Consider the following 26,713-nt stretch of genomic DNA (forward strand, 5'->3'; position numbering starts at 1 on the left):
CGGTTTGCTTCAGTCCACTGGGTAGGCTGGTGGACTGATCTATCCAGCACACATCTAGGTGGACACGCCCACTTGTGATGTCAGAAGCTGCACATTTTCAAATGGCTTGTAACGGCTAATCACACTCACACCTGGTGGCATAATATGTCCCCTTTAAACAGTATTTTGGGTCATTTTCATTGGGTGATGAAATTAAATGTGAGTTAACAACATCAGACAAGACTGTCATGACACTGTCCAAATTTGTTTTGGGAATATGTACACTTGTGTACATACATACGCTCTACACAATAATATTTTTTTTCAATGAACAACCCACAAATATAAACAGAAGGAATGGAAAATAAATGTTAAACCTTTGATTGTCAGCACCTCTGTCTGGGCTCAGTGACTCTTTGGCCTCCTGCTGGTTATTCTGTGTTTTGTCCACCATGCGTCTATTGTTGCTGTGCTTCTGACTCCGCCTCTCACCTGTACATCCTGCCGGTGTTAGTTTCCCGCCCTTTTTCCTTCTCACCTGTTCCTCATTGTGTGTTAACTACTCAGCCTATGTATATCCTGGGCTGTCAGTGCCACCTTGTTAGATTGATCTTACGTTTGGTCTTGGCTTACCTAGTCAGGTCAAAAGGCCCTGCAGTCTGCCTGCCTGGTTCCAGCCTGCCTGGTTCCTGCCTGTCTGGTTCCTGCCTGTTTTTGGCCTTTGCCTGCGGTTCTGCCCTTTGCCTGCTCCCTGACTTCTCTTCAGAAGGTGACCTGTCTTTTCTTCCTTTGTTTGGATTGTTTCCCTGTCTCAGTCTACAGCGTCCTTGTGCCCTTTTTGTGTTTTTGCAATCTTCCTGTGAGACCGGACTTTATGAGGTGGAGTCTCCAGGTCCCTTGTCACAAACAGACCACAAACTAAGACGCAATGTTCAACCCTTTATTAGTGTGCTCTCATAAAAGCATACCCCAACAACCAGCCCTCTCTAACTCCACTTCATCACAAACAATAGTATGTAACTAACAATGTTTGACTGTCACATGAAAGAAGGCCATTTAATGCTAATCCCAGCACCCCAAATGCTTCCTGAACAACTCAAGGAAAGAAGTAAAAAAGAAGTACAGGAATTACTTAAAAAAAAAAAAAATCCATTAAATGTAAATAAGAAATCATCATTGAAATACAGTGCAGTAAATTGGTAGATATTTTCATTAAAGGTTTTGCATCTGTTATTTTAAATTTCAGTCCCTAAATGATTACGGTCAAAAGCCTTCAAAAAAGTGATGTTACTAAAAGTTTAGCAGAAAAACAACAAGAAAAGATACTTGCATCGGTGAAATATGTACGTGTCATCGTTTACAAAATAGTTAGTAACTTTAGTAACGTTGTAAAAAAATATATCATAAAGAAAATATCGTCTTCCTTGGTGGTCGCCCAAGAGAGGTGGAGCTTGGACCCAAGCCAAGGTTACCCATCATACCCCAGGACGCCTCACAGAGCACACCTCACACTATTTATTAACACCTCGCTTCTCTTTGCTCCGTGAACCATACATAGAAGAATAATGTGAGGATTGATCAAATAATGATGTTAAACACACCACGCCTCTTCTCCTGTGAAAGCTGGCATCAGGAAGGAATCAGACTGGTGTATTTCCTCCCCTAGTTTCTGAGTTTGAACCATCAGATTCACTTTCATGTTGATACAGAATTTCTAGAACTGCGTTACTTTGTCTCCTGTAATGTCATTCCCCTTCAATAGTGAATCACGGTCGATGGGAAACTTGGGTCTAACAGCGATATTAAAGAATCCTGTTACGATCTTTGGGCAGTGTTTGGACTGGACCCATCTCAATGTCTAGCTGTCCAGTACCAGACCGGTAGGCGAGGGCATCCAGACTCTGGTCATCATCATGACCATCCATAGTTACATCAGGGGTACTTGTTCTTGAAGTGTGTTCTTGTTGGTCCCCGGTTGGTGCAGGAGATTCACTGGACATTAGTGGCGTCGTTTCTGGAAGAGAAGTCAGCAGAGAGTCAGGACATACAGCCAGCCTCCACATGCAGCAACACTCACTGAAGACTGAAGCCCAGTGGAGCAGCTCTGCAGCTGGGTACTCTCAGGTGGAGATCACAACCAGACACAGTACCACCACCCCACACAACCAGGGAGTCAAACACAAACACCCAACACAAGTAGAGACTCAACCAGACACACAACCACCCCCTAAAACCAGTAACACAACCAACCCACACAACCACACACAAAAAACAAGACACACACAATGAGCAGGATTATAGATAACAGTTGACCAGTAGTGTTCAATTTCACAAGTGAAAAAAGGTCCAAAGGTCATCTTGGTTTAAATTATTTTTTGATGGGATTGTTGCACTCTAATATAGTCTTATATATTCTCTTGCATCTATTTGTGGCCATAATATTTCAGAGTTACAGGGTGAAATGATCGTGATATTTAATAGAATCTGGATTAGTTCATATTGTCATTATTGATATAACTGAAGCTTTAACATAATTAACACAACTCACCTTCAGCAGGCTGTGTTTCACTGGAGGGAGCTGGAGGGATGGATGTCTCTAGACCTGCAGGCTGTGTTTCACTGGAGGGAGCTGGAGGGATGGATGTCTCTAGACCTGCAGGCTGTGTTCAAACATACAGTTCATCCATACTGTTACACCACTGCATCAAGTCCTCTGTCATTCTACTACATATAAGGTGGCACTGTACAAATACACTTTATATCATATGACTAAGACCTACAATTAATTAGTAACAGGTGTAACTGTAACATTCAACAATAATAATAATAACTATAATAATAAAGACTAAATAGCAGTTTATTATTTATGACACAGAGACCACAAATAATGGGTTGAACGTACAAGCTCCGGAGAGAGGAGACGTGTGGATGAGGGACCAGATGTCCCTTCTCCAGCAGCTCCATCTGGACAGTTATAGAGTAGATGAAGTTAGCCTGACATCACAAACAGAACCTGTAGCTGCTGCTGCAGAGTAGCTAGCTAGCCACCACAAATCAAGGCTTTCCTTTCCTCCTCCTCCTGTTTTCTCCATTTTCTAAACTTCGTGCCTGAAGCCTGCCTCTCACTCTCTGCCTTTTTTCACCGTCCAGTAAAGTTAAAATATGTTCAACTTTGGGCGCTGGAACCAGGCTAGCAGCACTTATCAACAAAATAATAAATGTAAGAAAATGTCCAACAACGTTGAAAAGTACAGTTTTACAGTCAGAGCAGATCTCTCTGAGCAGCTCTGAGAGAGTTCTGTACTCTTGGTGTCCAGACGCTGTCCTGGTGTTTGGGGTCTCTGCACTTCAAATGAGTCGGGGGATTTTTAGCATCAAACGGTAACCCATCCCCGCACTTTCAGTGAACAAAGTAGGCTGCAAGATGAAACCTCTGAGGGCAGCAAAGTGTATAACTTTGTTTTCTTTCTTTATTTGTTAATTTGTTACCTCAAGGCAGAACATGGGGAAGGGCGCCCGATGAATTGTATTATTAATAGTATTTTATTTTATCCTATGAGGGCTGGGATGCCCAGGCGACCCTCTATAAGGCTGATGCCTTTAGCCCTGATGGTCTGAAGATTATATAAAGGGATTCTGTGGTGAAAGTGTGAGTAACCAATTACTTGGTTTTTTTTTGGATGAACTTCCAACATTCAGTTAAAGAATGTTGGAAGTTCATCCAATTATTTTTTTATTTGTAGACCAAATCAGAATGAAAAAACCCAAGACCACACAAAGCTTCTCCATTGATGTCGTCCTCAACTAGGAGGCGTTGGGAGTTTCCCTCGGAGGTTCTGCCCAACAGACGAGCGACCCGCCGACCGCGAGGCGTTGGATTACAATACGGTCGGCCTATCAGAGTCCAGTGTGAACGCTGACCGAACCAAATGAAAAGGTAACAAAGGCTCACCTTCACCCTGAATCGGACCCAGTCTACGAACTAAAGGAGTGAAAGTGAAAGCGCCATTTCTACCCTGTCACTGATCTTTGTTGTCATGACGACTCGGTGAGCTACGTTATGAACGCCACTGAGCTGACGTTATGCTGGCCACATCGTCCCAGCTATGAGAGTAGTGTCTTATATACATGGATAGCTCCATTCTATAATCTAATATCTAGATGATGTTGTTCAGTAGGTCTGCCACTCTGGTCCCTCTGCTAGGTAGGCTCTGACTCTCTGGTACAATTTGATGAAATGTTTTGAATCACAGCGATATCATTTGACTTGTGAGTCAGTAACCCATGCAAATCACTGGATACTTATTAATGATCGGTTACACATTTACAAAGTGAAGCATGTGGAATAAGAACTTACCAGTTATCTTCCTCTCCTGTTCCCTTGTTTCCTTTTTCAATCCAATAAAAATGTGAATAAAATATCAACATTGGGTTCATTACAAGGTCATCATCTAATAACTCCACCACTGCCAGCTAGGGTCACACATATTATTGTGTTCTGTATCAAACCAGTAATAACACTTACCTCCAGAAGTTGATCAATCAATTCTATACAGAGGTAAACAATACAGTAACATGTCAGGACTGCAGTCACTATCATTCAGCATAACCATGATACATGTTAGTTTATTGTAACCATGATACATTATGATCAATTCCGTGGACTGAGCACACTTCGGAGAGGTGTGCTCAGGCCACGGTACAGATGCTAATGAGCCGACACGCGCACACACACGGCTACGCTACCTGAGCTGGATGATAGATAGTCCATGCGACCCATCTTTCCCAGTAAACAATAAACATGGTGGCAAGCGGTTCATGCGTGAGTTCACGTTGGTGCAATAGTGAAGTTGAGTTTTTGATAAAAAATCCCCAGTTCGTCACGGCGCGGGCTTTCTTGGTTCACAGGAGAAGGCGGGGCTGCGCACGGAGTCTAGACCTCTTTACAATAATTTGTTTACTCCCGAATGTTTTTCTTTTTTTATGAATGAAGACAACCGCATGCAAGAATAAGTTCACGTCTGAATGTAGGCTACAAACGTTTTAACTATTTACAAGTGCAAAAAACGCCAAGAAATTCTTTATTTTGTTTCTTGTTTTTTATCCCGACAAAAGCCTCGTAAGGACAGTTCCTCTACGTCTCTCTCGTAGATCGCACCACCTTTCAACGTATTTGTTTAATACGACTGCATAACCTTCTCTCACATGATCAGCAGCTCGCGGATTTCATTTTCTCTCCAGTTAGAACTGCCCATGATCATATCTCTGCGTTGTCTCTGTGGAGACAGCGCACCAACACCTCTACCCCAAGTACTAACCAGGCCCGACCATGCTTAGCCTCCGAGATCAGACGAGATCGGGCGCGGAGGAAATGGAAACTAGGGCGCTCTTTTATTTTGCATGTTATGTTATGTTGTCTAATATTTATTTCGACATAACTACTGGTATTAAGAAATATAAACATTGAAGTTAAAGTTAGATGAATACAGTGTAAAAAAACAACAAAAAAAAACAAAACATTTTTTTGGCGCCCCCGGCGGATGGATATGGGCACGGTACAGATGGCCTAGTGTGAGTGCGCCCTAATATAACCATGATACATGTTAGGTTAATGTAACACAAACATGTTAGTTTAATGAAACATGATACATGATAGAGTTCAATCCAACCCTTACCTCCCAGGATTATGGCTGATATTATTAAACGTATCCATCCTATCAGTATGAACTTCTCCATATATTTAAATGTATAATCAGTTGAACCAGTTCCTGGTTTCCACTCTGAATTAGCCTCTACACAGAAGAACATCTTGACAGACTGAATACGTGTGGGGAGACGGCTGCCATTATCGTGGTCAAACAAGGACAGAAGTCTTTCTACCCTTTGTCCCTGCTCTGTGTTGTCATGACGACTCAGTGAGCTACGTTATAAACACCACTGAGCTGACGTTATGCTGGCCACATCGCCCCAGCTATGAGAGTAGTGTCTTATATACATGCAAACTAGTCACCTTTCGGCGAAATTCGCAGTTTTGAAGACAAAATTGACCACTTGTGTGATTCGTGGAGATCCGTTGAGAAAACATTTGGGGGGGGGGGGGTCTGATGGCCAGCCATGGAGTCCTTGTAGCGCCTGCTAATACATTCTCAATGGAGAGGCGAGCGGACAGAGAGAAGGCGCAGCATTCTGTCAGGCGGCACGACAAGTGGGCGCACTCCCATGGAACTGTCGCTTCCGTGCTCGTCGAACGCATGCGCGCGCTCGTGAAGCCGCGCGGCCAACCGACAGCGCGAGCAGAAAGTCGCCTACCATCTGAAACGATAGTTATGTTATTATAACTCTAGTTCTATGATTGTAGGCGTAGCCGTCTAGGCTTCGCCTTATGGGCTTGTCCCGTGCGCGCGCCCGCGCGCGCTGAAAATTCAAACTATGCACCTATCAGCGTGGGCACCGCCCACATTTCCCACGGTATCGTGTCTATATAACGCGGTGTATACCGTCGCTCATCCTCCACGCTTTTCTTTCAGCATTTGGAGGGTACAGCAGGTGGGAAACTAGACGGCTACGCCTACAATCATAGAACTAGAGTTATAATAACATAACTATCGTTCTATTTCATGTAGGCTACGCCGTCTAGGCTTCGCCTTATGGGCTAAGGTGAAGCTGCGAGCGGAGCCCGATCAATGTACTCCTGCTGGACCCCAGTCAAAACGACCTAAGTCACCAGAGCACATTAAGACTCAAAAAGCCAAGGAAGTGTAAAACACAACAGCTTTATAAAAACTAATTCCTCCTAGATCAAGCAAGGCAATGATCAAGGGAGAAAAAAGTGAGTCTGTAAAGACTCCGGCTCTATTCCGTGCTTCATGGAACCCATGAAAAGGAAAAGAAAACCAGAGCAACACGGTTTCCATTAGGTCCGCTACCACCGGGGGCGGAGCTACGGAATTCGGCTCTCCAATAATGGGACTCTCTCGGCCGTTTCTTATTTGAAGAAAACGGCGGGAGTGCCTCACTGGTAAACAAAACCACCAGACAATTGGCGAGCCAATAGAAAACCCCCTAGCCTGTTTTTCATTTGAAAAAAGGTGGGAGAGTAAGAGACTGGTAATCAAGACCAACTCGCCAGCCGGCGAGAGGAAATCCAACCACGCCGCTTTAAAGAACATGTCTATATTCTTAAGCCGTAAAAGGGGTCCCGGACTCTAGCACAGAGTTGCCGAGTGAGCCCCTGGACATGTCTAACATGTAAAAACGGACAAAGGGGCCGGGGGAAAACCAAGACGCAGCCGCGCAGATGTCTTCCACCGAAACGCCCTTGAGTAGAGCCGTTGAAGCGGCCACGCTCCGTGTGGAGTGAGCTTTAACGCCCAACGGTGGCGCCAAGCCCTGCCGAGAGTAGGCTAGGCAAACACCCTCACATACCCAGCGAGAAAACCGCTGCTTAGAGAGAGCGCGGCCCCTGCTAGCGTCGCTATAACACACAAACAACTGTTGTGTGGAGCGGAACGCTGCCGAGCGATTCACGTACATAGCCAACGCCCGAACCGGGCACAGGAGATGCAACTCCGCCTCCGCCTCACTAGAATGAGGCGGGGGGTGAAAAGCCTTAAGCACAATATCCCTCGACCGAAAAGAACTATTAATGTTCTTCGGGAGGAACGCAGGATTAGGTCTTAGCAACGCGAAGGAGCTGTCCTCGTTAGCAACAAGCAACTCGGGCTGACAGACAGAGCGGTTAGCTCACCGGCCCGCTTGGCAGAAACCAAGGCCAACAAGAGCGCCGTCTTAAATGACAGGGCATCCAAAGGGGCCTGGGAGAGAGGCTCGAAAGGATCCCTGGACAATCCGCGCAACACGGTGGGGAGATCCAAGCGTGGTGTAAGCACGCGTGAAACAGGCCTAACCCGTCTAGCCCCACGCAAGAATCTCTTGACCAGTGGATGGCTGAAGATCGGTCCACCATCACAGCCTGCATGGCCAGCCGAAACGGCTGCCGCATAGACCTTGATAGTGGATAAGGCCAAACCTTTTTCCAATAAGTTTTGCAGAAACGAAAGCACGCTTCCCACCTCGCATTGAGATAGGACAGCGTGGTTCGTCTCACACCAATTAGAGAAGGCGCACCACTTCGCCGCATAGAGGGAAGAAGTAGAAGGCGCACGAGCACTCTGTATAGTGTTGATAACCGTCTCAGGCAAACCTTTGCCCTGCAGGATTAACCTCTCAGGAGCCAAACCAACAGCCGTCCCGAGACATCGGGCGGGTGGTGCACCGTCCCGTGGGCCTGTGAAAGCGCATCCGGCCTGAATGGTACTGGCCAAGGCGCCGACCGCGAGAGCGCGGCCAGCTCTGGAAACCACAGAGCTGAACGGTTCTCCGGGGCCACTAATATCAGGGACAGTCTCTCCTGTCTGACCCGTTCCAGAAGAGGAAGGGTCAGCTGGAGCGGGGGAAACGCATACAAGAGAGCCCGCGGCCAAGGTGTGTGTGCCAACGCATCTACCCCCAAAGGGGGAAGATCCCGAGGGCTGAGGGAGAACCACCACCTGCAGTGCGTGTTCTCCCGGGACGCGAAGAGGTCCACCTGCGCTGTTACAATGTCGGGATGTAACCGCCACTCGTCTCGGCGGGGACCGCCTCGAGACATGAGGTCCGCCCCAAAGTTCTGGGCGCCCGCGATATGCAGGGCTCTCAGACTGCGGAGATACTGATGTGCCCAAAGCCAGAGCTCGACCGCCTTTCGGTGGAGAGCAGGGGAGCGGACTCCCCCCTGTCTGTTGATGTACGCCGCCGCCGACACGCTGTCTGTCCTGATCAGAACGTGGCGGCCGCGCACCAGGTGAAAGAAATGCAACAGCACTTTCCTCACAGCGTCGAGCTCCAACACATTTATGTGTGCTGTAGGGGGCGTGCGCCACTCGTCTCCGACCGAGTGAGAGAGGCACGTTCCTCCCCAACCCGTCAACGAGGCGTCCGTGAAGACCACTACGTAGGACGCCACCCTGCCCAGTGGAACACCCTTGAGAAGGGCGGAGGGTCCTTTCCAATATTCCAGGTCTGGCGACACCAAACGGGGGACGAGGAGCACCCTGAGCTTGTGTCGCCTGGGGTCCAACCGTTGGCGAGCAAACCACCGCTGGAGTCTGCGCAAAAAAAGCAGACCCAGGGGGACCACGGGGTGGGCAGCTGCCATCAGCCCCAACAGGCGCATGGTGGACAGTGCGGTCACGTTTCTGCGAACGTGAAAACGGGAGAGCGCCGACAGGATGGCGTCTCGCCGAGGAGGCGAAAGCATCGCAGTCATGGTGGCTGAGTCTAGGCAAAGCCCCAAGTAGACTGTCTGCCGGCTGGGGAGCGGGGAGCTCTTCTCCCAGTTGATGGCAAAACCCAGGAAGGAGAGATGGTTTATCACCAACATGGTGTTCTCGCGGTCTCTTCTGAGTTGCTCAGAATAAGCAGATCGTCTAGGTAGAAGAGAATCCTCTTTCCCTGATGTCTGAGCGGTTCCAACGCCGTCTCCACACACTTCGAGAAGGTGCGCGGAGCCAGGGAATAGCCGAACGGCAGACATTGGTACTCGTACGCCATCCCCATAAAGGCAAAGCGGAGAAACTTCCTGTGCGCCTGCCGAACAGGGGCGTGGAAGTAAGCATCCTTGAGATCCAGGGATGTGAACCAATCGTCCTCTCTCACACACCGGAACAATGCCCCGACCGTGAGCATTCTGAACTTCCTCGTGGCAACGAATCTGTTGAACACGCGAAGATCCAGAATAGGTCTCATTTCCCCTGACTTCTTGGAAACCAGGAAGTAGCGGGAATAAAAACCTAGGTGAGACTCGCGGGGGAGAACGACAGTGATGGCCCCCTTTACCAAGAGACGTGCCACCTCTGCTGCCAGAGCCGTGCTCGCAGCCGGGTCCCGTAGCGTGGTCTCCACCAACCCCATAAAGGGTGGGGGACGACGCTTGAACTGTATGGGATGGCCCCATCTCAACGTGGTGTCCAACCACGATGGCAGAACGCACCGCTCTTGGCAACACGCATAGCGGTTGGAGAGAGGGCGAGCCGACAGCTGAGGAAGACCGTCCAGGAATAACCCGTATTCCTCTGCCCCTACAGAGGAATCATGGTAGCCCACGCCATATGCTGGCCGGCCGAAACGGCTATCGGCTGGCATAACTGGAGGATGGTGCTGGAAAAGCGGGAAACCGCCAGCCATCTCGCGGCTTCCTCCGGGCCGTAGGCCTCCCTGTCAGCCGACAAGGAGAAGCAGGGCGATGTTGTTGACCGCCGCCGCGGATTGAGAGGCACAAACGAACACCCTGTCCGTTAGGCCGACAATCTGCTTCTGGAGGCGGTCGGGGGGCAGCGGCATTTCGTTAAGGAGCCATCCGGCGCCCGGACAGAGAAGCGCTGCCAGGGGAGGCTCCAGACGAGGGATCCCCCTCGCCTGAGTATCGGCCCACCCCTCCACGTTGGTGAAATCCGTGTAGGATCTTACCGGAGCCTTCAGGGTCGAAGGGTCCTCACCGGCAGCAATAAACAAGTGCTGCAAAGGCGGGAACAAGGGGCACTGGGTAACCCGCCGGGAAAAAGATGGGGTGCGAAAGCACTCGCCCTGCATATCGTCAGATACGGGGGCGAGAGGCGGGGCCGGCATGGGAATCCCTTTGATGGCCGCCGCCTCACCCATGATCTCCCGGAAGAGATCGGTCATCCGGCGCGGACCCTCGTGTTGTATGACGGTGGCGGTTGTAACCCGAGAGCGGGAAAAACCGGACGCCGAGTCGCCGAAGACGTCGTCCAGGGAGGCGTCGATGATGCCATCGTCGACGTCAGGTCCGAATAGGTCGATGGCGTCAGCCATTTCCACCGCAGGGGAAAAGAAGAGATGCCTGGAGAGGATCCCCTCTTCAGGCAGCTCCCGGCAGGCGACACAGGAGACGGGGGCCGCCATAGCAGCCGCGGCGTGGTCGGCGCCGAGGCACCAAGAGCACGCCAAGTGCCCGTCACCCGGTGCCAGGGAGGCGGGACAGGAGGCGCATAGGAGTCCTGAAAAGGGCCTAGCTCTAGGAGCGCTCTCAGGTGGCCCTGAAAAAGGCCGTTTGTCCGCGGCCTCGCCCGAGCCGCTGCCACCGGCTTGGGAGATCCGTGTTGAAGTTCTCATCTTCTTAATAGTAGTACTCAATTTCTCGCTGATAAGCACAAGTGCTGAAAGAAAAGGGAGGATGAGCGACGGTATACACCGCGTTATATAGACACGATACCGTGGGAAATGTGGGCGGTGCCCACGCTGATAGGTGCATAGTTTGAATTTTCAGCGCGCGCGGGCGTGCGCACGGGACAAGCCCATAAGGCGAAGCCTAGACGGCGTAGCCTACATGAAATAGAACGGCCAAGCGTGAGCCCAGCGGAGCCTTTAAATGCCTCGTTTCCACCGAGCGTTTCCACCGCCGACGGTACCCTCATGGTAGGCCGGATGTCGATCGCCGCGGCAGCTACGTAAACATCCCGAAGGTGAACGACGAGAACTGATTCCCAAAACAAACATAACAAAAATATGGTCACGTAAATAAAATATGCAAACGAACAGAGCTTCGTCTCCCCGCGACCTTATATTATCTAAAACGTTCTCATCGATTCAGCCAATGAGAGCGAGGGTAAACAAATGATAAGGCACCACCACACAAGTTAAGTAACGATCGCTGTAGGCTTCAATATCATGCAAGCACTTTGTTTTCTTTTTATTTTGTTCTACATCACAATTGCATGCTTTAATAAAGTATTGTCTTCTTTAATAGGTCCATGCTCCACCTCCTTGTTCGCCCAAGCTAACGTTTTACGCGACACGTCCATTGTCCAGAATAATACCTTGCGGTTTGTTTTTATCCCCATGTCACGCCCACTTTTGGCGGTGGAAACGCGAACCGTGCCGCAACTTTGCGAACCGAACCGAACGCACCCTCTGGTGGAAACGCGCCAAAAGAGAATTTTTCAGCGGGTCACCAGTTGTGTTGATACATACTAGTCGATATAGCCGAGAGAAGTCGCTGTTTTGAATGCTCCAAAACAGCGAAAGCGGGCCCTTGAGACACTGGTCCAGGCCAAGAAGAAAAATAAATAATGGCATACTCCTATTGCCCTGTCCTCCCACCTCTTTTTATTCTTCTCAATATTCTCTCTTAATTTTGTAATAAGTTATGTACCTATTGGGGCTGCCCTTGCACATAATAAATTAATGCTTTGTTCGTAATTGTGCGCAGTCCTGTAATTTTTTTTAGCTTTTGACTAACCCTAATACATTAAAAAATGTAAAAGAAAACTCCCCGGAGTATAAACCTGGAACCCTATAGTGGGTATGTGTTTTTCTCAGCTCACGCATCATTCTCACCTTTTTCACCCCGAGCCAGTTTGCATGCCTGTACATGGATAGCGCCATTCTATAATCTAATATCTAGTTCAGGGGTCACCAACCCTTTTGAACCCGAGAGCTACATCAAGGGTACTGAGTCGTATGAAGGGCTACTTGTTTGATACAAACTTCCTGGATAAAAATAACTTTAGGTGGGTAGTTAGCCTGGAAGCTATTATGATAGGTAATGAAATGTCGCTCCACATTGTGCCGCTTGGTCATCTCAACAGTCTGCCTGCAAATAAGTAGGGCTGTAACGATACACAAATTCACGATTCGGTTTGTATCACGATTTTTGACCCACGGTTCGATACATCCCACGATTCTTTTAAATTTAAAAAGCATTTTATTTAAACAACACTTATATACCAATTATCTTAATGTAACATTTAATAACAAATAATTTGGAACACTGAACAGATTTGAACCGAAAGAATACTATTAAAGTATAGCTAAATTAATAAAGAAATAACCAAAGATTGCAGTTGGAGGATGCTTTTTGGTAGGCAAGATAGGGCCCCTTTAACTGTTTGGTTGGTTTATTCAAATATTCTTATTAGGCTATGTAGCTTAAATAATGACATAATCAGGCCGTATAGAATGCAACATGTTTAATAACCTAACTTTCAATAGATGAGGAAAAACATGAACGTCGCAATAACGAGGCATAGTGTTACGAGTAGCATATGTGTGTGCGCGAGAATGGCAGTGTGCGTATGCGTGTGTGAGTGACGTCAGCGAGTGAGTGGACGAGCGAGGAGAGCGAGCGGTAGCGCGTGTGTCTAGTGAAGAAGCGAACGAGTCCGGTAGAATAAAGTACCAATCCTGTCAATAATCGGTGGCCGCTTCATTCCGACCTATAAGCAGACAAACTGCCAGTCAAATCACACAAAACAATAGAGACAGGATCACACAGGCAATTATTTTCGCGCTTGGCCCACTCTGGATAAATGTCGTTCGTATCGCATATGAGGACTTCGACGGCTTTGGTGAAATGCAATCCTCCGTAGCCACGGAGAGCTGTGATCACAGAGAGGGCATCTCGTCACATATTTACGGCATCGATAGGAGGGGGCGCTGTCAGCAGACTATTATTTAGACAAATTATTAGCAAATTTCAATCGGACAATTTGACCGAAGAGTTAGAAAGGGCATATCGCGCTTCTGCCTTCTCACACCGCGAGACAGGTTCGTGGCTTTGAGTATCGCGATTTTCGGTTTGATACGCGTATCGTTACAGCCCTAACATACACACTTGTCTTGTTGAAAATGTATCCCAATCATGACACGTTTTTTTTGTGCTATTTTTAGAACATTCCCTGCGGGCGACCAGGTGCCCGCAGGCACGGGTTGGCGACCCCTGATCTACAAGATGTTGTTCAGTAGGTCTGCCACTCTGGTCCCTCTGCTAGGTAGGCTCTGACTCTCTGGTACAATTAGATGAAATGTTTTGAATCACAGCGATATCATTTGACTTGGTCTGAGTCAGTAAGCATTGCAAATCACTGGATATTAATTAATGATCTGTTACTCATTTACAAAGTGAAACATGAGGAATAAGAACTTACCAGTTAACTCTGTATCCAGTTCCTGTTTTATCATTTGCTAAAAAATAAAAATGTAAATAAAACATCAACATTTGGTTCATTACAAGGTCATTATCTAATAACTCCACCACTGCCAGCTAGGGTCACACATATTATTGTGTTCTGTATCAAACTAGTAACAACACTTACCTTCTTACGTATTAGATTAGCCTTTTCTAGAAAGAGATAAACAATACAACAACATGTCAGGACAGCAGTCACATCATTCAGCATAACCCTGATACATGTTCGTTTTCTGTAACCATGATACATGTTAGTTTAATGTAACCCTTACCTCCCAGGACTATGGTTGATATGATGAAACGTATGCATCCTTTCATTATGAACTGCTCCATATATTCTAATCATGTAGAAGCAGTTGAATCAGTTCCTGTTTTCCACTCTGAATTAGCCTCTACACAAAAGAACATCTTGACAGACTGAGTACGTGTAGGGAGACGGCTGACATTATCGTGGTCAAACAAGGACAGAAGTCTTTCTACCCTTTGCAGTGTTTCCCCTAGAATTTTTTTTAGGCCCGGTGGTAAGAGCTGATAGTGTGATTTGTCATACATTTTTCACGGGATGCTAGAGTATTTGTTGGTTATTTCCATATAAAACACTTGCTTAGCCATCAGAAGTTGGTTAAGTTATGGACATATGAAGAACGAGGCTAGTGTTTCGCGGGGGCGGTAAAAATGTCCATGGTAACGGCAGGCTGAACCAATCAGACGTCGCATTTACGCGATCGGTTCGTGGTATAGTTCTTCTGCCGGAGAATAAACAGTGTTTTTCTAAAAACAAAGTTGATTTAATATAAACTAATTTCATGTACAGGAGCATAAAGCACCAATACATATTGAGATAGCTGGTGGTGAGCTTGGATGGTTATGATATTATGGCTAATAATAATAATAATAAAAAAAAAAACATTTCTTTTTTTTTTCATTATTTTTTTTTTCGCCAGGCCTGAACAATGGTAGGGGAAACACTGCTTTGTCCCTGCTCTATGTTGTCATGACGACTCAGTGAGCTACGTTATAAACGCCACTGAGCTGACGTTATGCTGGCCACATCGCCCCAGCTATGAGAGTAGTGTCTTATATACATGGTTAGCTCCATTCTATAATCTAATATCTAGATGATGTTGTTCAGTAGGTCTGCCACTCTGGTCCCTCTGCTAGGTAGGCTCTGACTCTTAGATGAAATGTTTTGAATCACAGCGATATCATTTGACTTGGTGGGAGTCAGTAACCCTTGCAGATTGCTGGATATTCATAAATGATCTGTTACTCATTTACAAAGTGAAACATGTGGAATAAGAACTTACCGAGATAATTTTCTGTATCGGTCAGTCTGTTTGCCTATAAAATAAAATGTGAATAAAATATCAACATTGGGTTCATTACAAGGTCATCATCTAATAACTCCACCACTGCCAGCTAGGGTCACACATATTATTGTTTTCTGTATCAAACCAATAATAACACTTACCTCCAGAAGTCGATCAATCCATTCTATATAGAGATAAACAATACAGTAACATGTCAGGACAGCAGTCAATATCATTCAGCATAACCATGATACATGTTAGTTTAATGTAACCATGATACATTTTAGTTTAATATGTGACCATGATACATGTTAGACAAGGACAGAAGTCTTTCTACCCTTTGTCCTTGCTCTGTGTTGTCATGACGACTCAGTGAGCTACGTTATAAACGCCACTGAGCTGACGTTATGCTGGCCACATCGCCCCAGCTATGAGATTAGTGTATTATATATATGGATAGCTCCATTCTGTAATATAATATCTAGATAAGGTGTAATGGGAAAATTATATTTACACATTCGGTTTCTCTAGCTGCCATTTGTTGGTATGGGTCTGTTTCCTTGACCCCCTCTGGAAGGTCGAGAAGCCAGGGCTCTAACTGATTAGGCATGGCTACGTCCCCCTTATGACATCCTGAGGAGGTGCACTGATAGTTTACCATCTGGTCAACCAATACTTTAGTCATATTGGGGTCAGAGCTGTTCTCAGCATCCTCAGACCTGAAGTCCTTGCTTTTGCCAATGGATCCATCATCCGACCTCTCCTTGTGGAGCTCTTGGAGAGACGCAGGACGAACTCCCATCTGAGGCCTCAGATGATTGTATGTTAAGCCTTGGATTATTGTTTGTTTGTTGTATGTTTGTTCTATTTTATTCTTCGTTTATTGCTTAAATATACTACCCTAATAGTTATAAATTCGGTAGACTCTTTATTCCTATTCAGTTTATAAAAAAACGATTGACTACCGGGCCGCAGCGATTTAGAAAAAAGCCTACCCGAAAAAAATAAAATAAATAATAATCCTACCACAAATTTCAAATGAGAGGCTGTCACACCAATCAATCATAACCCCACTTCTATATCATGCTAAAGTCTTCATGCCACTGTTTTTCTGTAAATACTCGTTATGAGTGTGGATCAGGTTTCAGGACAGGATTGATGGTGCTTACTGTATCAATGGGAAAAGATTTAGTGGCCATTGATATGTTGAGTTTGACTACTACAGGACAACAGGAGAGGCCTCACGTAACCTTAACCCTAACCCTCACCCTAGGCTCAGTCTCAGTCCTTTACGGTAAAGGGGTAAGGGGGAGGGCTAACATCCCCTTGAAGTTTAGATTTTAGATGGGCACCCCAGCAACGCTACAGTTGTAACTTGTTCCCGCAATGCCTTCCAACTAACCATCCACTGATGGTTTAAAACCAACTGAGTTATTGATCAAATGTGATGGTTGACGCCTTTCTGTAATGTGCAATATTAGTTCCATTATATCACTGGTTCTTGTTTGTATGATATTCATGTTTTACATGGATGGCATACTACCTCAAGTTCTATGTTTATTCTGGTTTGACATATTATGTTGATCTTCTTTAATGTTTGATTCATAATAAAGTGCAATATTGCAGATTCTAACAGATTGTGAGCATGAAAAATATTATTATCTAATCATACCGTGTTTTTCCATGATGGTAAGGTTGCATTCCTAAGACAATCAAACTATACTGTAAAATTCCAGAGACAGATATTGTATCAAAAGATCAAAAAAATTAAATTAAAATAAAGGTCAAAACCCCGTCAACGACTACTAATGACGTACTATAACTGGGTCTTGAAGGGTTGTCGTCCCATTTTGTAGGGGTAGGGTTGAGGGGTAGGGTTAAGGGCTAGGGGTAGGGTTGAGGGGTAGGGTTAAGGGGTAGGGGTAGGGTTAAGGGTTTGGGCCAAGGGGTGTAACTGTATTCAGCCTAACCCTAACCCCCCATATAAATATGCATACCGGGCCTCAGTAATAAAAAGGTTGAGGAGCCCTGATTACTCATTTACAAAGTAAAGCATGTGGAATAAGAACTTACCATTTAAGGTCTTGTTCCATTTCTGTGTTATCTTTTCAATAAAATAAAAATGTAAATAAGATATCAACATTGGGTTCATTACAAGGTCATCATCTAATAACTCCACTGCCAGCTAGGGTCATACATATTATTGTGTTCTGTATCAAACCAATAATAACACTTACCTTCAGAAATCTTCTATAATACCATTCTGTATAGAGATAAACAATACATCAACATGTCAGGAGAGCAGTCACTATCATTCAGCATTACCATGATACGTGTTAGTTTAATGTTATCTTAGTACATGTTAAGAGTTGAATGAAACCATGAAACATGTTGAAGTGTAATGTAACATGGTACATGTTGGTTTAAGCAAACCATTTAACATGTTAATGTAACCTATGCCTTATGTAACGTGTAACATCAAGCACCGCTCATCAACAGAAGAAAATACGTAATAAATCCCTAACATTGTAGAGAAAGCTTTGAAGGTCCTTTTTTACAGTTTGAAGTTTAAATGGCACAGCTGCACACCAAGATAACAAGCCCACCAGCACTCAGAGAGCGGCTCTCTTATGCCCCTTTCACACCGCCGCAAAATCGGGGCCGGTTCCGGGCCAGTTCGGAGCTAGGGCCAGGGCTTTGGTTTCACACCGCCAAAGAACCGGCTCCGGCCCCTAAAAACCGGTTCAACTCTGGCCCCACTTTAGAGCTGGGCTAGAACTAGAACCGCTTTTACGCCGGGGGCAGGGGGCGGAGTTATCCGTACCTTCATAAACAGGAAGACCAACGAAGACCGGCATTTTTTAAAACACCGAAGTAAACAATGGACGTGAATCCGTGTATGGTTCTTTTGTTTTTTCTGATTTTGTTTTAAATCGGAATATTCAAAGAACGAACCATACACGGATTGAATCGAAGACGAAATTGTTGTTGTGTTTGAAACTGGCGCGAGGGTTCTTCTGCGCGCCTATTGTGTGGTGGTTCAACGCGTCAACGCGCAACGGAGCGTTCCCTCTTCGTCATAACTATCAAACCAAACATCCTTCACATTCACCGAGCGAACATTATGAAAGTAAAATGCACATTTCTCGCTAAAAATGTTTCCATAAACGCATTTGATGGCGTTACTATGTTACTATTTCCACCCAGAATAAAGAAAGATGTCGGCCGTATGCTTCTGTCCAAGCTCACTAGCCGAGACGTTTGCAGTGACGTCATGACGTTGCTCACGCCGGCTCCATGGCTGGCTCTGGCCGGTGTGAAACCAACCGGTTCTTAACTGGGGTAAGGCTGGAACCAGTTTGGAACTGGCCCTAGCACCAGCCCGGAACTGGCTCTCGGTTCTTTTTGGTGTGAAAGCGGCATGAGCGGCTCTCAGAGCGGCTCTCTCAGAGCGGCTCTCTCTGAGCGGCTCTCAGAGCGGCTCTCTCTGAGCGGCTCTCAGAGCGGCTCTCTCAGAGCGGCTCTCTCAGAGCGGCTCTCAGAGCGACTCTCTCAGAGCGGCTCTCAGAGCGGCTCTCTCAGAGCGGCTCTCAGAGCGACTCTCTCAGAGCGGCTCTCAGAGCGGCTCTCTCGGAGCACTCTCCCGTCACGGGATTAAAATTAACGACGTCCCGTCGTCCAGGGGACGTAATTTATTGTCATCGGGAGGATTTTTATTCTCTCTCGATCAACTTCGGGACGAAGAGGATTTTGCGGGCACTGACTTCATTTTTCTGTTTAAGTTTTCAACACTTTCTGCGATGTTCGCAATCGGTGGAAAATACTTATTTAATGGAAAGGGCTTCATTAAATTGGCTGGCGCGCTCGCGTTTGTGTTGTTCAGTGAGACAACGGGGGTAAAATCCCCCGTTCGTCAGGCTTTCTTGGCTCACTGGAGAAGGCGGGGCTGCGCACGGAGTCAAAAAAAAAAAGTGGGCCGGCCCACCGGGAGACTTCCCGATCTGCTGCAGAGCGAATTTAAAGTGGAAATGAAGCACTGAGAACTGTGTCAATTTTTTGTTTGTTTTTTCATTTTTGGAAACACATGGATTTTCATCAATACTGAAATTCAAGTAGTTTCACCGTAAAATGACATGTTTATAACGACTTTCGCCTCTAGGGCGCAGCCATGTTTTAAAAACGCAGGCGCTACGTCATCAGAATGGTTGGCTCTTTAAAATAAACCTGTCGGATATTGGAAGAAGAACAGGGGGGTCCTTTTGTATTGCCCCTGGCTGTTCAAACGAATTTTATCGGTTAAAGGAGAGCGGTAGAATAGTTCATTTCCATGTAATTCCCGTCAAGAAGCCTGAAGTGCTCCGAAGATGGTTAGCTGCATTGAAACGCCTCAGCCCCCCAATGGGACCAGGGCAGAGAGTATGTAGCGACCACTTTATAGAGGCTGATTACATCGAAGAGGGAGCTTTTTCTGAAGATGGGAGATTTGTTCGCCGTCCCACCAATCGCCTGAAGCCAGATGCTGTGCCAACTATTTTTAATTTTAGTGGATATAGTGCTGGAGACACGGACATACCCGTCAGATCGGACCCGGGCGCTGCTCTTATGCGCAGCGAAAGAGCGCAGAAACGTGCTTGCCAGGCAGAGGAACGAAAGGTACACTTAGCTTCTACTACTAGAGAAACAGATAAATTAGTAGGCCTACAAGTACACTCACTGTTTGAAGATTGTCTTGTTTGCAGACTAGCTCGCTCCATGCTCTAGATAATTTCTAATCCATCGCCAAAATAATCCATTGTTATCGGAAATAATCCATTTGCAAACACCGTCGGTTGCACTATTTTCGCATATTCACGTGCACACCCAAATGGCACAACAATTACTTGTATCATGAAATTAACAAACTCTAAGGCAGCGTGGAGCCCAGCTGCTGCACCCGTGTACTTTACTTTTCTTATCTTATTATATTATAATAATTATTATATATATATATAAAAAATATAATAATGTAATAATATATAATGTGCAATATATATACATATCTTACACTGCATTACTACAGGTTCATTTCATGGCAGCAGACACTCTCCATGTCAGTGGACATAGGGACACAAACCCCACACAAGCACCACCGATTGTTTCCTGTGCGCTCAGATACATCTCTCTCTCCTTCATCTATTTCTCCTCCATAGTCAGGCTCTGTTGGGGGCACTAAAACTCCGACTTCTCTTACTGGCTCAAAAGCATAGGCAATTGGATGCCTGCCCTCATTGGTGGGTCTATCCCATTCGTCCATATCCATTTTGTTGAGGCAGTAAGCTACCTGTGAGGCTATGAGCCGCTATGTAAACAACATAGAATGTTAATACCAACCATTCTCGTGACGTCATCGTATTCTGAAAACAGAGATGGCGGCGCACAGGCTGAAAACATTGTAATTAATGCAACGTGTTTGTGCTTCATTCTGAATAACGGGACATATTTCCGACTTTATTTGTATTTATGGTATATTTAAATATTTAACTAGTGCTATAGACATGTTTTATTTGATTGCTTCCTTTCCACTTTAAATCGCCGGCAGAACGGCCAGGGGGTCTAACACCGTAATTTATCTAAATTTAATGTATCTAAATTTCATATATATACATAGCATTTCACATTAATCGCAATTATTACATGGGTCTTCTCAATGCCATGGAACACTCCGTTCACTTGCATGGGACCTTCACAACTTCAGGCGGTGAATTATATTTGATAATTCACCGTTGCTAAGTATAATCATGAGTATAATTGACCGCTGTCAAGGAAAACAACAGATTTTTCGCCTCTAATGAAGTCTCACTCCGCAAGTACGGGTAACTTGTCAACCCCAGCGTCTTCGGTTGCTAAGCGACGTCAACGTCTTTGGCGGGCTATTTCTCTGCTGATCAACACTACGAATGCTGGTGGTATAAAATAAATTGTAAAAAGACACACCATGTGAAGTTATTGATTTGTTTTGGCAAGTAGCCTTGTAATAAGCGGGATATGTAGAGAACATCGCCGGTCATGATCGAAAATAAGCCCCTTCAGGGCGAAGCAAGTTCGCCCTGTCGGGCTTATTTTCCCGATAATTACCGGCGTTCTATACACTATCCCTTTTTACATTCCTGCTGCTTCGGGTTTGCCTTTGTAGGTGCATTGAGAGGATGAGAGGGCGAACCCGCTGTCAGTGCGTGTGCATGATACGCAGGTTTATCCAATAAGTGGTAGTGTACCCGCGCACCATTGGCATGTATGCGCGCTTGTCTCTGTGTGCGCTTGTCTCTGTGTGCGTCTGTGAACGAGAATGACAGGGAGAAAGATTGCTACGCGGAGATGTACGAACGGAACGATATTTATATTTCAAAATCGCTAAAACGTTTTTTTTAAAAAAGCAGAATCAATTTGTGGCGCTCGGTGTTGATTCTGTGGCGCTGCGTCACACATTGTTCTATGTATGGGAGACTCTGCTCACTCGCGAATGTTTTTATGAATGAAGACACCCGCATGCAAGAATGAGTTCAAGTCTGAGTGTAGGCTACAAGCGCGATTAACTATTTACAAGTGCAAAAACGCAACATATTATTTATTTTGCTTTCCACACCGCTTTTTATCCCGACAAAAGCCTTGTAAGGACAGTTCCTCTGGTCTCTCTCGTAGATCGCACCATCTTTCTTTGTTTAATGCGACTGCATCACCTTCTCTTACATGGTCAGCAGCTCGCAGATTCCTTTCTTTTCAGTTAGAACTGCTCATGATGATATGCTGCGTTGTCTCTTTGCAGACAGCGCAACACCTCTACCCAAGCCCCCCCCCCTTGAACCGCGGAGCCGCCGCATTTACATCAGAATGAAACCCAATAAACCGCCAATGTGTGTAGGCCTACGAGGTAAATTGCCTGCTTGAGCTAGAACCCCAATTTACCCTCCCGGACCGGGAGGGTAAATTGGGATTCTAGCTCAAGGAGGTAATTTACCTCGGGCAGTGTAAACGTGCGGACCGTGCCGCAAAAAAGGCGTGCATAAGATGGCACATTAGGCAGTCTCGCGCTGCTCGAGAGGCAAGCAGTGCGAGAGCCTGCTGCTCTGCGATCGCAGGCGCAAAACTGTGGTCACGTAGATAGACCACAGTTCTGCGAGGGTGTTGCTAGTCACCTGGAAATAAATATATTATTTCATCAACATAATGTATTGTGTTTTTATTATATTATCAGTAGGCCTAAGTAACAAGTAAGTAAAGTAAAAAAGTAAGTAAAAAATTTACCCTTTGATGCATTTATTGTTTTGACAAAAACAGAGGGTGCGTTATATCTGCGCACACCCCTTCTGAAGCCTTTCTCTCTCTCTCTCCCTCTCTCTCAGTCTCTCTCTCTCTCTCTCCCTCTCTCTCCCTCTTTCTCTCTCTCTCGTTTCGTTCTGTGGAGCACGATAATTGTCTGAGAAACGCGCGTTCTGTGGGGCACTTTTGATACAGTTTTTGAGGAGGTCTGCTTAAATATATAATATCTCTCTCTCTCTCGTCTGAAAAACGCTCCCATTCAAATTGCATTGGTTTACATTTCGTTCTGTGTAGCACGGAAAAAGCCGGACAATCGTGCTCTGGGACACGATTCAATAGATTAACGTTTGTGCGCATGAGCACGAAAACGCGTGATACCGGGTTGAACTGTGTTAACAACTTGTTTTTAAAGCAGGAGGCACATGTGAAAGGTCGCTTACTCTCCATGTCAGCTCGGCCGTAACCATTTCAATTAATTTGCCATAAATGATAGAAAATGGGTGCAATCCAAATTTAAGGGCAGCCGGCTTGACCGCAGTCAACTATATCCCACCCACAAGACACACAATGCCTCGTGGGTGGGATGTGCACTTTTTCCACACACAGGCACACATATTCAGCCAGGTATGAGTTAACTTTCTGAGATTAAAGTGAGTCAGACGTGGTGCAATAAGGACGGGAACGCAGTTATGGAGATATGGCCTGAAGAATATGTAAAGACATTTTGTGGCTCATAAAATTGTGTGTCCTGGATTACTTGTTTTAATTACTCAGTTAAAGAATGGTGGAAGTTCCTCCAAATGATTTTTAACTTGTAGGAACACCGAAGCAAAATGAAGAACCCAAGACCGCACAAAGTTGCTCCATTGATGTTGTCCCCAACTAGGAGGCGTTGGGAGTTTCCCTCGGAGGTTCTGTCCAACAGACGAGCGACCCGCCGACCGCGAGGCGTTGGTTTACAATACGGTCGGCCTATCAGAGTCCATTTTAAACGCTGACCCGCTACCATTGCTGTAACACGGGGAATTGGTTAGCCTAGCGATTGTTGTACTTGCACCTGGTTCTATGAACATCATTTCTGTACCGACAGCGATACCTATTGATGCACCTATTGATGCACTTCTTATGACAAATGTACTTTGTAAGTTGCTTTGGATAAAAGCGCCTGCTAAATGCCCTAAATGTAAATGACTAAACCAAATGAAAATGTAACAAAGCATCACCTTCACCCTGAATCGGACCGAGTCTACGAACTAAAGGAGTGAAAGCGCCATTTCTACCCGTGGTCCCTGCTCTGTGTTGTCATGACGACTCAGTGAGCTACGTTATAAACGCCACTGAGCTAACATTATGCTGGCCACATCGCCGCAGAAATGTTTTGAATCAAAGCGATATCATCTGAGTCGGTGTGAGTCAGCAACCCTTTCAAATCACTGGATGTTAATAAATGATCTGTTACTCATTTACAAAGTGAAGCATGTGGAATAAGAACTTACCATTGAACTCCCAATCCGAGTGCATTGATCCCATTTTCTATAAGATAAAAATGTAAACAAAATATCAACATTGGGTTCATCATTAAGGTCATCATCTAATAACTCCACCACTGCCAGGTAGACAGTATTACCAAGAAAGTACTACCAAAACTCCACAAAAATGATGATAAAAACACACTGGACCAAGTATATCCAAATATACAGAGGGCATATGAAGCTGCACCATCCCCACACCTCGGATTATCAGATCATATCTCCTTGACACTGATTCCATCTTATAAACCAGTTGCTGTAGAACCCAACCAGCTGTGAAGACAGTACAGCTATGGAGTGAGGAAGCTGTTACATCACTACAGGTCTGTTTTTAGAGCTCAGTATGGGAGGTATTTTCTCAGGGAGCCAACTTGGAGGAGTACACCTCTAACGTCCTGGACTACATTCAGTTTGGCACCGAGACAGTACTGCGCACCAGAACCATCAAGGTGTTCCCTAATCAGAAACCCTGGTTTGAGGGTAATGTGAGGTCGCTGCTCAGGGGGAGTGATACTGCCTTCAGGTCGGGGGACAAGCTGGCCTATAGAACTGCAGACGAGACCTAAAAAAGGCCATTTAAGAGGCCAAAGGCAAGTACAGACAGCGCATTAAGGGTCACTTTGGAAACACGGACCCCAGGAGCATGTGGAGAGGCATTAAAACCATAACTGACTACAAATATAAGACCACTGTGATGACCTCGCTCTGGATGGTTCAGGGGATTGTGGAGGCGTGTCTCTGGTGCGGCAGCAGGAGCTGTAACACACCCGAGGCCCTATCGTGTATCCAGCGCAATTGACTTTCTACACTGACGCATGTGTCGTTGCTGGTTTGCAACTGGCGCAGAGCGTTCTTTTCCCTCCACCGCCACGCGTTGTTAAATTAGGGAATGATCTTGCGCCCCAAGGGGCCGTTCGGCGAAAGGAGGCGGCGTGTTCTGGCGCAAACATTCCCTGGTGCTATTTTGCAGTTTCAGAAAACAATTCCGCCACAAACCAGGAAATTCCGCCACAAAAAGTCAGTGGCGCGTTGTTCAGATGCTATTTTAAGGGCGCATGCATAATGTTGCTTGTGCACCTCACGCATACACTTAGCTTCTCTCATCTACCTAGCCACATATTCTTGGTCAATTATTTGGGAAAGAACAGCTGATACATCAGTAATTAGTTGTACTTTTAAATTAATGCATCTGCATACACCGTACAGCAAACACATATTTTCTTGACACAGACATCGTGTACAAGCCCATAAATTTTAGGATTGATGAGTATTTGATCGTGAGAAAACATTGTTTTACCACGAGTGAGTGTTAAAAGATTGAAGGAATGCGGGCGTGCTTGTGTGTATATGTAAAATAATTAACGAATGCGGGCGCGCGCGTGTGCGTCCTAATGTGTAAACACACGCAAATTAAACATGTAACACATAATACAGTCCATGGCAATGTCTATTAACGGGAGGACACATGCATATTAGGAACACAAGGCGATAACGACAATGCATACAATATTGGTAAGAAATTATGATTATTAATGTATTTATGTATGTATGTTTATTATGTATGTATATCATTAAATAGAACCACAGTTGCCGCATATCATATGTGTGTTAAGTTTTCTTTGCCGAAATGTATTTGAGGACTCAGTATTTGTGGAAGGAAACGCTATTCCATGTGGGAATTAGGCCATATTATTTGGCCATAAACAGAGCCATTTGAAGTTTGAAATTCATGTGGGCATGCATCTGTCTCATTGGAGACTGCAAAAGCGCTGTTGAAATATCAACTCGTTAGATTCAAATGCGCTCATGGCTCTTAAAGGGGATGGGAGATGGCACTCTCATTGGTTTGTTGCACGGTACGCCCAAACCACACCTATGGGTAACTAGGTTACTTCAGACCAACCCTTTTTGATTTGCGCCGGCCACAAGAGTAATTTATCCGCCGGTATAATAGCAACATCACCATAGAACCGCCCACAAAGCTACTTGCGTTTGGCGCTTCTCACTTGCGTTTCAGACCGTTAATATAGGGCCCCTGATCTCCATTCCAATCAGGCTCCTCCACACTTATGGCTTCTGGGCCATCTCGCTCTCTGATCCGACCCAGACAGCAGGGCTGTAGGTTCTTTAGATGGGTCTAATACTACACTACACTATTCACATGCACCCACACACTACAGACACTACTGATGATACTGATGGTTTAAGGCAGTTCCCCTTAAGTCCACTACCATCGTCCCTATCCCCAAATAATCTGCCATTACCTGCCAGCCACCAGCCACCAGTTTGCCCATCAGGCAAACAGATCCCCAGAGGACGCTGTCTCCATCACACTCCACACAGCCCTGTCCCTCCTGGAGTACCCCAACACATATGTAAGGATGCTCTTTGTGGACTTCAGCTCTGCCTTCAACACCACAATCCCCCATAAACTGGTCCTCAAACTCATTCATCTTGGTCTCCCCACCTCACTCTGTTCATGGATCCTGGACTTTGTTTCAAACAGACCGCAGAATGTCAGAGTAGGGGACCTGACATCCTCAACTATAACCTTGAACACCGGTGCGCCCCAG

General features: G+C 45.8%; 1 protein-coding gene and 1 long non-coding RNA gene across 4 annotated transcripts in view; both read right to left on the reverse strand.

Annotated features, from left to right (window-relative positions):
- Positions 1–26,713, reverse strand: part of LOC115539279 (uncharacterized) — a 189,739-nt gene that overhangs the window by 63,962 nt on the left and 99,064 nt on the right. The window lies entirely within an intron of this gene.
- LOC115539283 (uncharacterized) lies at positions 906–4,372 on the reverse strand. 2 transcript variants are annotated; one of them, XR_003975804.1, is made up of 4 exons: positions 4,337–4,372; positions 2,882–2,943; positions 2,528–2,639; positions 906–1,993 (listed from the first exon to the last, which is right to left on the reverse strand). It is a non-coding gene; the product is annotated as an uncharacterized LOC115539283 (long non-coding RNA). The 2 variants fall into 2 exon arrangements; XR_003975803.1 differs by lacking the exon at positions 4,337–4,372 and having other exon boundaries at positions 2,882–3,640.

The sequence above is a fragment of the Gadus morhua genome, unplaced genomic scaffold (genome assembly GCF_902167405.1).
Source record: "Gadus morhua unplaced genomic scaffold, gadMor3.0, whole genome shotgun sequence".
In the NCBI taxonomy this organism is placed as follows: Eukaryota; Metazoa; Chordata; class Actinopteri; order Gadiformes; family Gadidae; genus Gadus; species Gadus morhua.